At 42.2% G+C, this 14,789-nt stretch overlaps 1 protein-coding gene and 1 non-coding gene across 3 annotated transcripts in view; one reads left to right on the top strand and one right to left on the bottom strand.

Moving 5' to 3' along the window:
* Positions 1-14,789, bottom strand: part of Abl1 (ABL proto-oncogene 1, non-receptor tyrosine kinase) — a 123,191-nt gene that overhangs the window by 40,920 nt on the left and 67,482 nt on the right. The gene's annotated exons all lie outside the window — the stretch shown is intronic.
* On the top strand, positions 3,882-3,955 carry Trnav-cac (transfer RNA valine (anticodon CAC)). The gene has a single exon. It is a non-coding gene; the product is annotated as a tRNA-Val (tRNA).

Here is a 14,789-nt window from a genome sequence, read left to right as displayed (position 1 = left end):
TGCAACAGGTAACTTTCCTGCCTCTTTAGGGAGACCAGGGGATACCACTGTTTAAAATCCATTTCATTGCTATGCTGGTTCAAAGTTTTTATAACTCTAGTTAGGAATGATCATAGGCAATATTGTAACAAAGTAGCAACAATCACAATGTGTTACTGACACAAACGCAGAAATCTAGAGCAGTGGGAAGCAATCAGGAGCCAAACCACAGCCAACAATTTAATAAAATTCAACTAAGTTTCAATAACAACAGGAAAATACATTTACTTAATATTGTCTGATATCTATATTGTAACCAGCAGAAAATTTAGTTCACGTCTTACAGCACCTAAACAGTAGGAGCTGACATGCACTGAGATCTTACCATGTGCCAGTCCCTATAGCTCCTATGTAAGAAGCATGTTATATACATCACTGCACTACATTTGCACCATGAAACTGAGGAAAATCAAATCATTGTCTTGCTTTTTCATGTGAAAAACAACGAAGAAGAAGGAGGAGGAGGAGGAGGGAAAGAGAGAGAGAGAGAGAGAGAGAGAGAGAGAGAGAGAGAGAGAGAGAGAGAAAGAAAAGAAAGGAAAGGAAGAAAGGAAGGAAGAGAGTAAGAAATTGATTGATTGATTTGAGGGAGGTTGCACCTTGTCCATAGCTGGAAACAGGCAGAGATGGACTCAAAAGTGAAGGGACCAAGTCTGCCTGGCTCCAAGGATCAGGTGCCTGACTAATGGATTAGGTTGCCCCATTCCCACCAAGAATCTGTCTTTCAAGTGGATCAAAGCATTGGGCTATCTGTATCTTTGATCAGATAACTCAGGTTGTCACTATAGATTTTAGAAAAAACTTTGGTTAAGAGAGCCCGGCTACTTGTTAGCCTGTCCTGTAATGATGAAAACTTGGATACCTTAGGTACACTAGGAATGGCTAAGAAACAAGATCTTCACATAAGATTCAAGACTGGACTGGACCAGACTAGTGTTTGTCACAGGGGTTTTCATGAAGGACATCATTAACTTTTCAGAGGGGTTCTGCCAATTCTGATCCATGTATGAAATGAATTTGTACTGCACTGTGTAGACCTACTGCTCGTGTCTGGTACCAGATGAGGCCTTGGAAGCACCCAAGAAGGCACTATTGGGACACTGTTCCCATCTCCTGAAGACCCAGAACTACAGGGCCACTGGGTGACAGATGCAGTGACTGGATGCTATCTAGAGGCGGGAAGACACTGTCCTGATCGTAGTAACTGCCAAATTAAGTTTAGTGTTGTTTTGAACATTTCAACCTCCACATGTAAGCCCAAAATAACATTCAGAAGGGCGCCTCCAATACAAACAGGCTAAGAAATACAATATCTGTTGTTTAGGAAAGTTCAAGGGCCTTGGATCAGACTATGATAAAGTCTGTCATTATATAGCATTTCAGACTAAAGGGCTATATTACTTGGCAGCTTAATGCCAAGAATTATATTTTTAAAATTCTAACCATATTTTGAATACTATCCATTAATTCAGTCCCAGATATTTGTTTGTATGTGCTGTACTTTATACTGGGATATAAGCTTGTTTTTAAAGCTAATGACTATTATTAATGTCCTGTTCTTGAGTCTAAAATGATCTTATCCTCTTAAATCCTCTTAGAAATGAGTAATGCTAATAAACTGTGTCCAGATCTTTTACAATTTCCATATAAAACTATGCATACAGATCTGGCAGATACTCTGAATTAACAGCAATGAACATTGACGATATTGCCAAACTGCACACTACCAAATCAAACCAGGACTATTCTTTCCAGATCCTGCTTCTGCTGCTTTTGAAGCTAACTTGCAAGTTCCAAAAAGCACTGTGGACAAGTGAATAAAGGAATATTGCAATCATCTTAGCAAAGGGAAGAAAGGCCCAAGAAGAATTTCTCTACAACCCCACACTTAAAAAGATAAAAGAAAAGGAATGAAAAGGAAAAAACAAAGGAAGAAATTAAAAGACTATCAGCTAATTTGTGATGTGATGTTGCAATTTAGTTGTTTGGAAAAGAAACTTAATTTGCACCTAATATGAGCCAGACACTCATAAGCCCTCACTGCGAGCCTATTAATTTTGTATAGTTTAATTCCATTTCACTGGTAAGGAAACTGAGGGAAGGGACAAGAGGGGAAGTTCATATAGGTAGGAGGTAGCAAGGCAGATAAGTCTTGAACTTTACAGAATTGCACAAAATTTCCAACTTAAGTGAAAGATGAATAATATGAACAAATCCAAGATGAAATCAAAATCAATAACTGTTGGGAAAATATGTCTTAAAAGAAAATAATGTGGCTGGGTGTGGTGGCGCATGCCTATAATCCCAGAGGCTGGGGCATGAACATTGCTAGTTCAAAGCCAACCTCAGCAATTTAGGAAGGCCCTGAGCAACTCAGCAAGACCCTGTCTCAAAATAAAATATAAAAACGGCTGGGGGCTGAGGATATAGCTCAGCTGATAGAGTGTTTGCCTTGCATGCACAAGGCCATGAGCTCAATCCCCAGCACCAGGGGTGGGGGTGGGGTGCTGGGGCTATAGCTCAGTTAAGGGCCCCTGGGTAAAATCCTGGTGGGGGGGGCGGCGGGAATCGGGCTGGGGATGTGGCTCAAGTGGTAGCGCGCTCGCCTGGCATGCGTGCGGCCCGGGTTCGATGCTTAGCACCACATACATACAAAAAGATGTTGTGTCCGCCAAAAACTAAAAATAAATAAATAAATAAAAAGAAAAAAAATCAGGGAATTACAAATATTGTAAAACATATTTAAGAATATTAAGAAAGAATAAAATTCCTTAGTTACATCAAACCTGTGTTGTGATCAATGTTTCTAAAGTTTGGTGCATGAACAACCGATTGTGACTCACCTGAACTGCCTGCTTAAATGCACACCTATGATCCCTAGCCCACAACATCAGAGTATGTGGACTGAGTGCTTTAAGCTGGCTGGATGATGGATGTGTGTATGTGAGGTAGAAAACTGGTTTGGAAGAGAGCAGGGATGCTCCTTGTTTTCACTGGTAACAGGGCAAACAGAAATAGATATTTCTAAAATTTATTCATTTGAAAGTAATTTCCGAATGTAAGAAATGTGTAACTTCAGAACAAGTTGTCAAAAGCACACTTTTCTCTGAAGAGATTAGGAGATTGATTTTTTTTTTTTTAATTTGGAATTCATCTCTCTTTAAAAAAAGAGGTGGGGGGCAGGGGCCCCCAGCACAGCAGGGGAAGGAGGCAGGATTCAGGTGCAGAAGCTCCACTCAACAGTAAGACTGGGGTGGGAGCATGGGTGGGAGGGAGACGGGCAAATCTGAGATGAGGCCTGGCTGCGATCCCATGATCAGATGACCCCAGGTTTCACTAACTCCAGCTAGTAGCTTGGTGAGAACAGCACAGGTACTGAGACACACGCATTTGATTTCGTATGTACAGGCTAACAAAGCCCACTGCCTCTGACTGTGCAAGGCCTCAGGTTCCCCACTCTGTCCTGCGTGTTTCTGACTAAAGGACAAGATAGCTTCAAAGATTATACAACCATGTCCATTTTTGCCACTGTGTAAGAACACATATGCATCCCTTTAAGTCTCAAATTTTTCAATTTTTAGCACTATTTGTTGGTCTTGAGTTACGTGTCACGGAGGCCTGTGACTAGCCTGGGCAAGCCAGGCAATGGGAAGCAGCCCAATGGAGATGGAATGAGCTGTGGCATCATCCAAGCCTCATTCTGAGCCTAGATCTGCCACCCACCATAGCAACTTATCCCGCCCTGAGCCTTTGTTTTCCCATCTGCAGCATGGGAAGTGATGCTAAGTGTGGCCATCTCACTGGGGTTTGAAGATTAGAAATAACAAATACCGTATGGGGCTGGGGATGTAGCTCAGTTGGTAGAGTGCTTGCCTCACACGCACAAGGTCCTGGGTTCAATCCCCAGCACCACACACACACACACACAAAAAAAAAAAAGAATGTATGGAAGTGTCCTATGAAGAGAAGTGCTCAATGATCTGTGGCTTTGCTATTCCCAAAGGAAGACACCTATCCCAGCAGGTGATGGTCTGTTCCTGCCCAAGCACCTAGGACAGAGCTCAAATTAACAAATGTGTAAGTGAAAATTATTCCAAAAGGCACACTCTGAGGGAGTGAAAGCAGAGTCTGGAGGTTTTCCAAGGGATGAGGAAATGCATTTGTTTTCTGGAGGGAAAGAAACCCCAGCTACGCAGTAGGGTGGCTACCCAAGTTCAGATATCACTGAGCACCACCCCTCTCAGCCTAAAGCTGAAGTCTGCCATAGGGGCTCTGTGGCAAAACACCAGCCCACACTCCCACATCTTTCCCGGGGCCTCTTCCAGGCCCAGGATGCAGTGCGCAGGCTGTACTGATGACTGCCCTGCAGCTGACACTGACTCTGCTGCTCCCCTGGGGGTTTCCAAAGCTACAATTCTCAGTTGGGGCCAAATCTGAATTGCCTTAGAGTAAAACCACTTTCTAGAAAATCTCATTACAGTAAGATGGTATTTTTATGATTGAGTTGAAACACAGCTGTTAAACAATTCTTTTCCAGATGGGAGAAAACTAATATTAGTATGCCCATATTAATTTTTACTAATTTTTATTTTAAATCAAAGTAATATACACACATGTAGTTAAAAATTAAAGACTACTAAAAGCCTTGTAATAGTCTTATTAAAAAAAAAAAAAGACTAAAAATAGTCTTGTAAAAGTCTTGCAATAAAAACCACAGTCCCACTCCAATGTCTATTCCTTCAGAGACAGCCCCCTAGATTTCTAACTAACATCCACATCTTGCTGTTTCTGGATTCACTAGCTTTACACATCATCTACTTACTATAGAAGCACTGTATTGGCAAAATCCCCAACCTCCCCAAACTGAAATCATTTCTGGTTAAACCAACAGTCAATGTTTGCATTACTATATAAATATCGTTCACTGCTCAGCCAACAATCTACTATGAAAGTCTGTTATACAACTTTGTTTATCCTGGAGATATTAATTACCTTGATTTTATTTTTCACTTGATTAGTTTTCTATGTACGTATTACTATTTTCCCTCTTAAATACTTCAAAGATCTGTCAAAAATTTATTGGTATTTTTCCAAATATTCTCAATTCTATTTACTAACTGATTTGCTTCCTCATTTTGCTAGAATTCATCATTCTACAGAAATTCTTGTAGGGGAGGGGGTACATGTCTCAAAAGTACCTTTCTTTAGACCTTGACAGTTTGGCTGGGTATAGAATCCTAGGTTAAAAATAATTTTCCTGACTAAATTTTGAAGGCATTTCTCCACTATTTTTTTTACAGTTTCTAGTACTATTGTTTAGAAATGCAATCCTGTTCAGATTCCTTATCCTTTATAAATGGCATGTTTTCTCTTTGGAATTTTTTTAGGATCTTGTAATATTTTCAGTGTTCTCATGTTTCACAATAATATTGCTTGCAGTGAGTCTTTTTCATATACTATGCTGGACCTCTGGAGGGCCGAAGTCATTAGCTTAAGAAAATACTCGCATCTCTAAAATCTGGATTTTTTCCTTACACTTGCTGTCTCCTAACTTCTCTCCCACTTACTATCCTTCTTCTTATTATTATATTATTGTTATCATCACTATTATCACCATTATTATTATTGAATTCTCTCTCAATAATTCCTATCAGATGGATACTAAAGCCCTGGGATTGAGCTTCTGATTTTATTTGTTCTCTTTTATTGCCTATGTCTTTGTCTTTATATTCTACATTCTGACTATTCTAGAATATTTTTCAAGCCTTCTGTTTGAATTAAAAAAAAATTTTTTTAGATGTTGATGAACCTTTATTTTATTCATTTATTTATATGTGGTGCTGAGAATTGAATCCAGTGCCTCACACATGCTCTGCAAGCATTCTACCACTGAGCCACAACCCCAGCCCCTTCTGTTTGAATTTAAATTTTGGCTATAATGTTTTAAATGGTAAAGCGCTCATTCTGACTGCTGTTGTTTTAGTAGTGTCCTATTGTTTGGTGTTTGTGATCTCTCTGTCCAAGGATAGCAAATAGTTGCTTTGAACACCTCCTGCTTCCTGCACTGTCTTTATTTCCACCGGCTTCCTATTTTCTGTGTTTTGTTGCACTCTCTCAGTTACAGACTTCTCTAGTGTCTGGGTATCCAGTCACTGTACAGGAGTAAGAACTAAAAACACAACTGCAAGTGCTCAACACGAAAGGGGAATGATGCCTGGCAGACTCTGATGAGATGCAAATGGTGAACTAGATTTTTAATCAGCCTTTTCTGTAGGATGATTCTTTTTTTTTTCCTTCTCCTTAGAAAATAATATTTCAGGCTAGATGCAGTGACACATGCCTATAATCCCAGCGGTTTGGGAGGCTGAAACAGGAGGATCTCGAGTTCAAAGCCAGCCTTAGCAAGAGCGAGGTGCTAAACAACTCAGAGAGACCCTGTCTCTAAATAAAATACAAAATAAGGCTGGGGATGGGCTCAGTGGTCGAGTGCCTGAGTTGAATCTCTGGTACTGCCCCTCCCCCAAAAAGGAAAATAATATTTCAATCTTATCTTTGTTAGGGCTCTGGCTAGCAGATACCAGAAGAGAGGCTAAGAACTAAAAACAAACAAATCCCCACTAGCCCAGCGCATTTTTTTCAGCCAATTGCTTCATCTTGACCCATGCTGGAGGTGAGGCTCCTGTGTCTAGAGCCTTAAAAGATACTTCCCTAGTCTCAGGGAGGAGAGGAGGACAGGTGGTCAGCTGGATGCACAGGGTGGGGAGCAGCTTGAAGGATGGAAATGTCCCTTGAGCAGACTTTCACAGATCTCTTGGGCTCACCCCTGTTTGGGTACCAACACCTCTAATGCCCGAACTTTCCTCCAGTCCCTATAAGCACAGTGGCTCACTTTTTATCAAGGGCTCTTTCAGAAAAAGTTAGCCTTGGGCATCTTCAGTGCCACTAACTCTTCTCCCACTCTTCTGACTGCCTTTCATTTCCCAGAACCTGCTGAGCTTTCTACTCCAGTTGAGTCTTTTTGGGTTCCTTTGTCTTATGCACATTCACTTTTTAAAAAATCTTTTTGTAGCTAATTTAGTGGGGCTGAGAGAGACAATGGAGATAAATACAGGGCTCCCACCTTTAATCATTTTTAATCAGTTGACACTGTGGCACATAAAGATAAAATAATTTGTATGTACTAGGGCACTCAGCAGGTTAAGAGGAGAATCTGGTTAAAAAAATCCAGATCTCCAGATTCACAATACATGACATTTACCATGTACCTAGAATAAGAATTGACAGATACCAGGCTGAAAAACGATTTAAAAATTATAAACTACAGGTCTCAAATCTTAATTTTGTGGATGGTCAGGAAATGAACCACCAAACCCTGAATTATTAAATCCACTTACAATACTGAACCTTTAAGTTTAATTATAAGCAAAAATATTATTAAACAAAAGTAGTTTGGAATATTCTTATTAAACTCTAAGTGCTGAATTCAACTTAAAGAGATTCTGAATGGTTTTGTGATATGTCTGTGTCCCTTTATGATGCTTAACTTTTGCAATAAGTGCCAAATAATGTTGTTTTAAGTCACCAAAAGTCGTTTTTGTTTCTAGTCTGATAATAAGTGAAGATTACAATCTCTATAAAACAAATCAAAAATAGCTACATGATGACTTTGTTGCAATCAAAAACAGTAATAGTTTGAAAAACCTACAGGCTTCCAATTATCATCTGCGGAACAGATGAACTGGAGCACACTAAGAAACAATTGATAATAGGAAACGCCCACACACTGGTTATTAACATGCAATCTCTCTTGGTTTTCAAACATGGGCACTGAGCTTGGCTTTCTGAAGTTGTCTTGACTTTGAAGTTGGTAAAGCAACAGTTAATCTTTTTCTTCCCTTTCTCTAAGACTAAAAGAATCCGCAGAGCGCACAGACCAGGCCGGGATCACATTACCTTTGGGGGTGGGGAAGAAGGCAGCGGGAGGGGAGGGCAGAGAGAAGGCTGGAAGGAAAGAAAAGCTGGCTAACCCTCCCTGCAGTGCAAAACCCAGCAGGGACTCGGAGGAGTCCATGTTTATCCAAGTTATCTCCGGGCAGCTGAGCTGGGCTGTGAAGTACTGGATGCCTTGGTATCCGACCCTCTCAGTGGCCTGTGGTTGTGCTGGGGAAAGCAAAGTTCTTGGTAATTATTTACCAAAGCTTGGAACCCTAGAAATGAAACATTAAAGAAGAGCTCATGTTTGCTTCTTCAAAATGTTTAGCACCCATTTGTTTTGTTGTCGAGGTTCTAAACACACACACAAAACACATGGAATCAGATTTCCTCCCTGCACTTGTTAGAAATCCCTGCTCTCCTAGAGAAGCCATGGCATCTCTGAAGTCAGACAGCACTGCAATTGCTTCTTCCTTAAAGCAACAGATTCTGCATGTCCATCCAGAACTACTATGACCTGACTGGGGATAGAAGGGCCACCTGCTGCTGGCTGTGGAGAGACTGTCCAGAGGTCTTTGCTGAGGGCAGGAGGAGGGCCAGGTTGGGGGTCCTGTGTCCCCTTGAGAAGAAAAGTACAAAACAGAGCTTTGGTGCAAAGCCACCAGGGCAGGAACCACCCTCTGGTTTGATACCCTTCCTATAACTGCTATAGAAGTTCTATGCCCTACAGCAACTCCCAAAGCAGACTTAACCTCAAAGTTACATTCACATATCCCGAGTGTGATGCTTTATTTTATGTATCAACTGGATGGCATGATGGCTGGATATCAGCTTAAACCTTAGTTCTGGGTGTGTCTGGGAGGGTGCGGTGAGAAGAGGCCAGCATTTGCATGGGTGGGCTGCGAGAGGGGGCCCTGCTGCATTGTGGGCAGACCTCCCTTCCTCAGCCTGGCTGCCTGAGAGGGGACATCCACCCCCCTGGCCCTTAAGACTCCCTGGAATCCATGCCACTGCCTTGGGCTCTCAGCCTCCCCACTGCACTATGACCAGCTCTCCTGGGTCCCCAGCTTGCAGGTGGCAGCAGTAGGATTCTCTCATTGTCTCCTGAGTCAATACCTTGAAACCTCTCCAGAGATGAAGGCTGTGGTTACCTACCTGTCCTCCTGCCCCACCCTAAACTCCTCCCATGACCTGGCCCTGCTAAGGCCACATAAAAGTCAGATCCTCCTGGTAGCCTGCCACCATTTTGCTCCTGAAGGTGTGCCCCTCCAGTGCTCCATAAAGCATGGCTGCTCATGAGGTCTGCCTTTCTTTTCTTTTTTTCTTTTTGTATTCTCTTTCATGTGCTTTCATTTAGTTCCCTGACAGGGAAATGGGATGTTTTAGGGGTTCTTTTTGCCCCTCCCCATTCCAACAAGCCTCCAGTTTTTTCTCTCTCCATGAGATAAAAACTAGTTTGAGCCAACTTTCTGCCATTTTGTTCCTGCATGCAATGCTGGCCTCCTCACTCCTCCGAGAGGGAAGACCCCTCCCAGGCTCTCCCAGAGGTACTCTGCCCCAGACCCTCCCCTCTGGCCCACCTGGACCCCAGGAGTCCCCTATCATTGAGACTGGAGAGAAGATGTTCTCTCACTCTCCAGTGGAACTCTCCGCTGATGGAAGACTATCAGGGGACGCCCTGATGGCCACCCTGATGGTCAGACCTCTCCAGCACCGGAGCTACCCAGTCCCTTCCACGGACTCCCCCTTAGCTTGCCTTATTGCTCATCTAAAACCCTGGGTTCCTCTACCAATATGGCCACAATCTAAATCAGACAACCTAAGTCCATGGCCCGAATTAGGAATTTGTGACGTTTGATCCCAAAATCCTCCAAGATTTGACAATTTCCTCCAACGAAATGGTAAATGGCCTGAGGCTTCCTACCTCCAAGCTTTTTTAACCCTCTGCTCAAAGCCCTCATTATGCCATCCTTGTTCTGCTCTACAATTATCACCTCATTCTGTTCCGTGAGTCCTCTAGAACTTGCCCTAAGATCTGGCCTTACCCTTGGGTGTTCAATGCACACATCGTCCCAGAACAGAAACTACAGTCCCCAGCCCCTCTTGCAGCAAGGCACTACCAGGGGACTAGGTTCTCACCATCCGAATGTGAACAGAAGTGATGTCTATAATTCTCGGTCAGGTTCATAAAAGGAATGGGCATGTGCTCCCTCCTCTTTGCATGTCCCCTGCCTACAAGGGGCCTGATAGCCAGGATGGCCAATATGGATCCAGAGGTTGAAGTCATGTCTTAAAAGGGTGATAGGACGGAAGGTGTCTGACCTGTGGAGCCACTGAGCCCACTCGGGGCGGCTAATGACAGCCTGGCACAGGAGAGAGAAACAAGCACCTCGCCTGTTCAAATCACTGGAATTTGGGGTCTATCATGACAACCATTTAGACCTTATGGTAACAGCAGTAAAAAAAAAAAAAAAAAAAAAAGAACCAGTTCTGGGGCTGGAGTTGTAGCTCAGTGGTAGAGCGCTTGCCTCGTATGCGCGAGGCCCTGGGTTCAATTCTCAGCACCACATAAAAATAAATAAATAAAAATGAAGATATTGTGTCCATCTACAACTTATATATATATATATATATATATATATATATATATATATATATATTTATTTATTTAAAAAAACCCAGTTTTAATTTACATGAATCTAAGAATTCTCCAAATCAAGTTTATTTTCTACCTCTAGTAAAAATTGTTAATTGGAGTTTTTGAAATGGTCGTGTCACTTTTAGAAAATGAGAAACTGCGGGGCTGGGCTGGGGCTCAGCGGTAGAACACTCACTTGGCACACGCAAGGCCCTGGGTTCAATACTCAGCACCACATAAAAATAAATAAACAAAATAAAGGTATTGTGTCCAACTATTAAAAAGAAAGAAAGAAAGAAAGAAAAGAAAATGAGAAACTGGTCTAAATAATCCCTGTGAAACGCAGTGTCTAGCTCCTAACAAACACTCATCTACTAATCTACTTCCACCGACCATTATTACTCACTGTAAGCTGGTATTGGTGTAAGGAAGATAAAAATCCAAGTGTTCCTCATTGGGCTGGGGACATAGCTCAGTTGGTAGAGTCTTGCCTCACAGGCACAAGGCTCTGGTTCAATCCCCAGCACCACAAAAAAAAAAAAAAAATTCCGTGTGTTCTTCATGTACCTATGAAGAGCTTGTATCAACAAGACAGTATACAGACCAATTAAAAAATAGGCAAAATATCTGAGTTGATATATAACGAAAGAAGTAATACAAATGGCTAAATAGCACATGAACATTTGTGCAGCATGGACATTCAAGAAATGGAACCTAAAGAGGAAGGAGACAAGGAGGGAGGAGGGGAGGGAAAGGAGAGGAACAAGACTGACCACACTGTCACGTGCATGTACAGATATGTCGCGTTAGATCCCAGCATCATGTATAATTATAATGTGCCAATAAAAGAGGGATGAATAAATAACAAATGACATCTGTCTTGTGCTATTACCCTTTCAATCATTTAAACGTACACAGACTGTTATTACATAATCATTGTTTGTTAAAATGTGGGTGCTTGGTTTCATGATGTTAAACTGGATCCAAAAAGGATGACATGCCATGGAAACGGACTTGTTACCTACCGATTAGCACAGTGTCAGTAAGATGACTTCTACCCAATTAGAAAGACAGAGAGAGAGAGATGGAAACCAGGGCCCTAGAAAGAGTGGAAACTACTGTCATAATGAGATCTACGATTTCATATCTATTCCAAAGGCAGTAATAAAAACAACAAATACAACCCAGTGCTGTCAAAGCTGTAAAGAAATAGGAAGGCTCATGTCTTGCTGGTGGGAATGTAGTCACTTTCAGAAAGAACACCCTTTTTTCTTTTTGTGGTACTGGGGGATTAAACCCAGAAGTACTTCACCACTGAGCCACATGCCCAGCTCTTTCTATTTTTAATTTTGAAACAGGGTCTCCCTAAGTTTTCCAGGCTGGCCTTGAACTTGTAAATCTCCTGCCTGGTACCTCCTACCAGGTACTCCTCCCGAGTACCTGGTATTACAGGCATATATACCACTGCCCCGGGTGAAATATGCACTTTCTTAAAAAGCCAAACATGGGCTGGGGTTGTACTCAGTGGTAGATTGCTCACCTTGCATGTGGAAGGCACTGGGTTTGATCCTCAGCACTACATAAAAATAACATAAAGGTATTGTGTCCATCTACAACTAAAAAAAAATATTAAAAAAAAAAGTTAAACATAAAACTTACTGTAACACCCACAATTCAATTCCTAAGAATCGCACCAGGAGAAATGAAAACACATATCCACATGAAGACATACATAAATGCTCACACAGCATGGCCCCAAACTAGAAACAGTCCAAATGCCCATCAACTGGTGAATAAATAAACAAAATGCACATCTGAACAATGGAATAATATTCAACAATAAAAAGAAATGAGGCACTATATATGCTACAATACAGACAGACCTCAAAAAAATACTGAGAGAAAAAAAACTAGTCACAAAAGACTACATAGTGCATAAAACTCCATTCATACAATAATGCACAGAAGACAATTCTATAGACAGCAAGAAAATTAGTGTTACCACACTCATACATTGCTGGTGAGACTGCAGATTGGTGCAACCAATCCAGAAAGCAGTATGGAATTCCTTGGAAAACTGGGAATGGAACCACCATTTGACCCAGCTATCCCACTCCTCCATCTATACCCAAAGGACTTAAAAACAGCACACTATAGGGATGCAGCCACATCAATGTTTATAGCAGCACAATTCACAATAGCTAAATCGTGGAACCAACCTAGATGCCCTTCAGTGATGAATGAATAAAGAAAATTTGGTATATATACACAATGGAATATTATTCAGCATTAGAAGAGAATAAAATCATGGCATTTGCAGGTAAATGGATGGAGTTAGAGAAGATAATGCTAAGTGAAGTTAGCCAATCCCAAAAAAACAAATGCCAAATGTTTTCTCTGATATAAGGAGAATGACTCATAGTGGGGATGGGGAGTGGAGCATGGAAGGATTAGAGAACTCTAGATAGAGCAAAGAGGAGGGAAAGGAAGTGAGGGGTCAAGGGAGCAGGAAAGACAGTGGAATGAGATGGATATCATTACCCTGAGTACATGTATGAAGACATGAATGATGTGACTCTACTTTGTGTACAACCATACACATGAAATATTGTGCTCTACATGTGTAATATGAATTGAATGGCATTCTGTCATATATAACAAATTAGAATGAATTTAAACAATCAGTATTGCCTGGTGGGAGCAGGACTAACTGTGGCGGGGCAGAAGGGATTCTTTGAGGATGATGGAAATGCTCTAAAAGCGGAGTTTGGTTAAGGTGCACGCTTTACACACTTACTAGAGACCACTGAATTACACATTAAAATGGTAAATTTTCTGGCATGCAAATTAGATATCAGTAAAACGGCTAATAAAAAAGGGAAAATAGCAATGTGTACTATGATTCTGATATCCTTTTATGATGTCACACAAAGGAGTAGAGATGCTCCAAGTCACCTGCTCAGTCAGTGCCAGGCCAGGCCGTGCGTGCTGCCGGTGCTTGGTGTACTCAGACACGTTCTGACAAGAGCCATGTTCCATTCCCCACCAACCCTGACGCTCCCAACACCCAACCAACAGATTCCCACTGCGGAGTGTGTGTGAGGGAGGGCTGCGTGAGGACAGGTGCTCCAGAGCCAGAGCAGGGAGAGAAACCTCGGGCTGGGTACAGTACAGCCCTCTGGCTGGGCAGCATGGCACACTCCTGGGATTCCCATCTACTGGAATCCCAGGCTGAGGTGGGAGGACCACTAACTTAAGGCCAGCCTCGGCAACTCAGTGAGACCCTGTCTCAAAGTAAAATGAGATTTTAAAAAAGGGCCTGGATGCAGGTCAGTGTAGGGCATTTACCTGGCATAGACGAGACCCTGGGTTCAATCCCCAGGATCCCCTCACACATGTACACAAATGATGCCTGAGAAAGCCAGTCATTTGGCACAGATGAGGCTGGAATGCATGAACCACCCCTCTCATTCACAGGAAGCATGTGGACACTCTCCTGGGGGCACCTGCAGCCTTCTCAAAGGCACCGAGGGATGCCCATTTGAGCATTCCAAATATGCACACCCTGTGAACAGCACAGTCCCAACTGTTACATCTCTACTGGAAACCAGGTGTCATAGGGACTAGCTGGGGATCAAAATATTTAGAATATTTAAGAGCTGTTGCAGGAAAGTTTCTAGGTAGTAAATATTATGCTTGCAAAGTGCTGAGAAGGAAAAGCAATCAATTAAATATTGGGATTATTAACAATAAATATTTCATGAATCATAAGGTAACAATAAACAAAGGGGTTGTAAAAATGAACCCACGGATAGTTCTCAATATTGTCCAGCCTTCTCCTTTCCACTTTCTCATTTGATCTCCAAAACAACTCAGGGGAAGTAGAAGGGAATGACTCTTATTTCCATAAAGCAGCAGTGGCTGAAGCCCACCAAAACAGAGTCACACCAGGCAGGAGGGGTGGGAGAAGCTGAGAGCCCCCAATGCCTAAAACATGCCCAGGATAACATGCTCGTACCAGGATGTCTGGACAACAGAAATCACACTGTAAGGAGCACTCTGAGAAGCAAGCACCCAGAGAGCATGAGCTAACTTGGACAGCAGATAACCCACCTGCCACCTTATCCTTCTGCCCCTTCTGCAAGTAGCAGAAGGTAGCTGGCGATCAGGGTGACAGGGA

Source organism: Marmota flaviventris, chromosome 13 (assembly GCF_047511675.1).
Source record: "Marmota flaviventris isolate mMarFla1 chromosome 13, mMarFla1.hap1, whole genome shotgun sequence".
NCBI classification, from domain to species: Eukaryota; Metazoa; Chordata; class Mammalia; order Rodentia; family Sciuridae; genus Marmota; species Marmota flaviventris.
The sequence above is the reverse complement of the archived record's forward strand: the minus strand, read 5'-3'. Positions and strand labels throughout refer to the sequence as shown.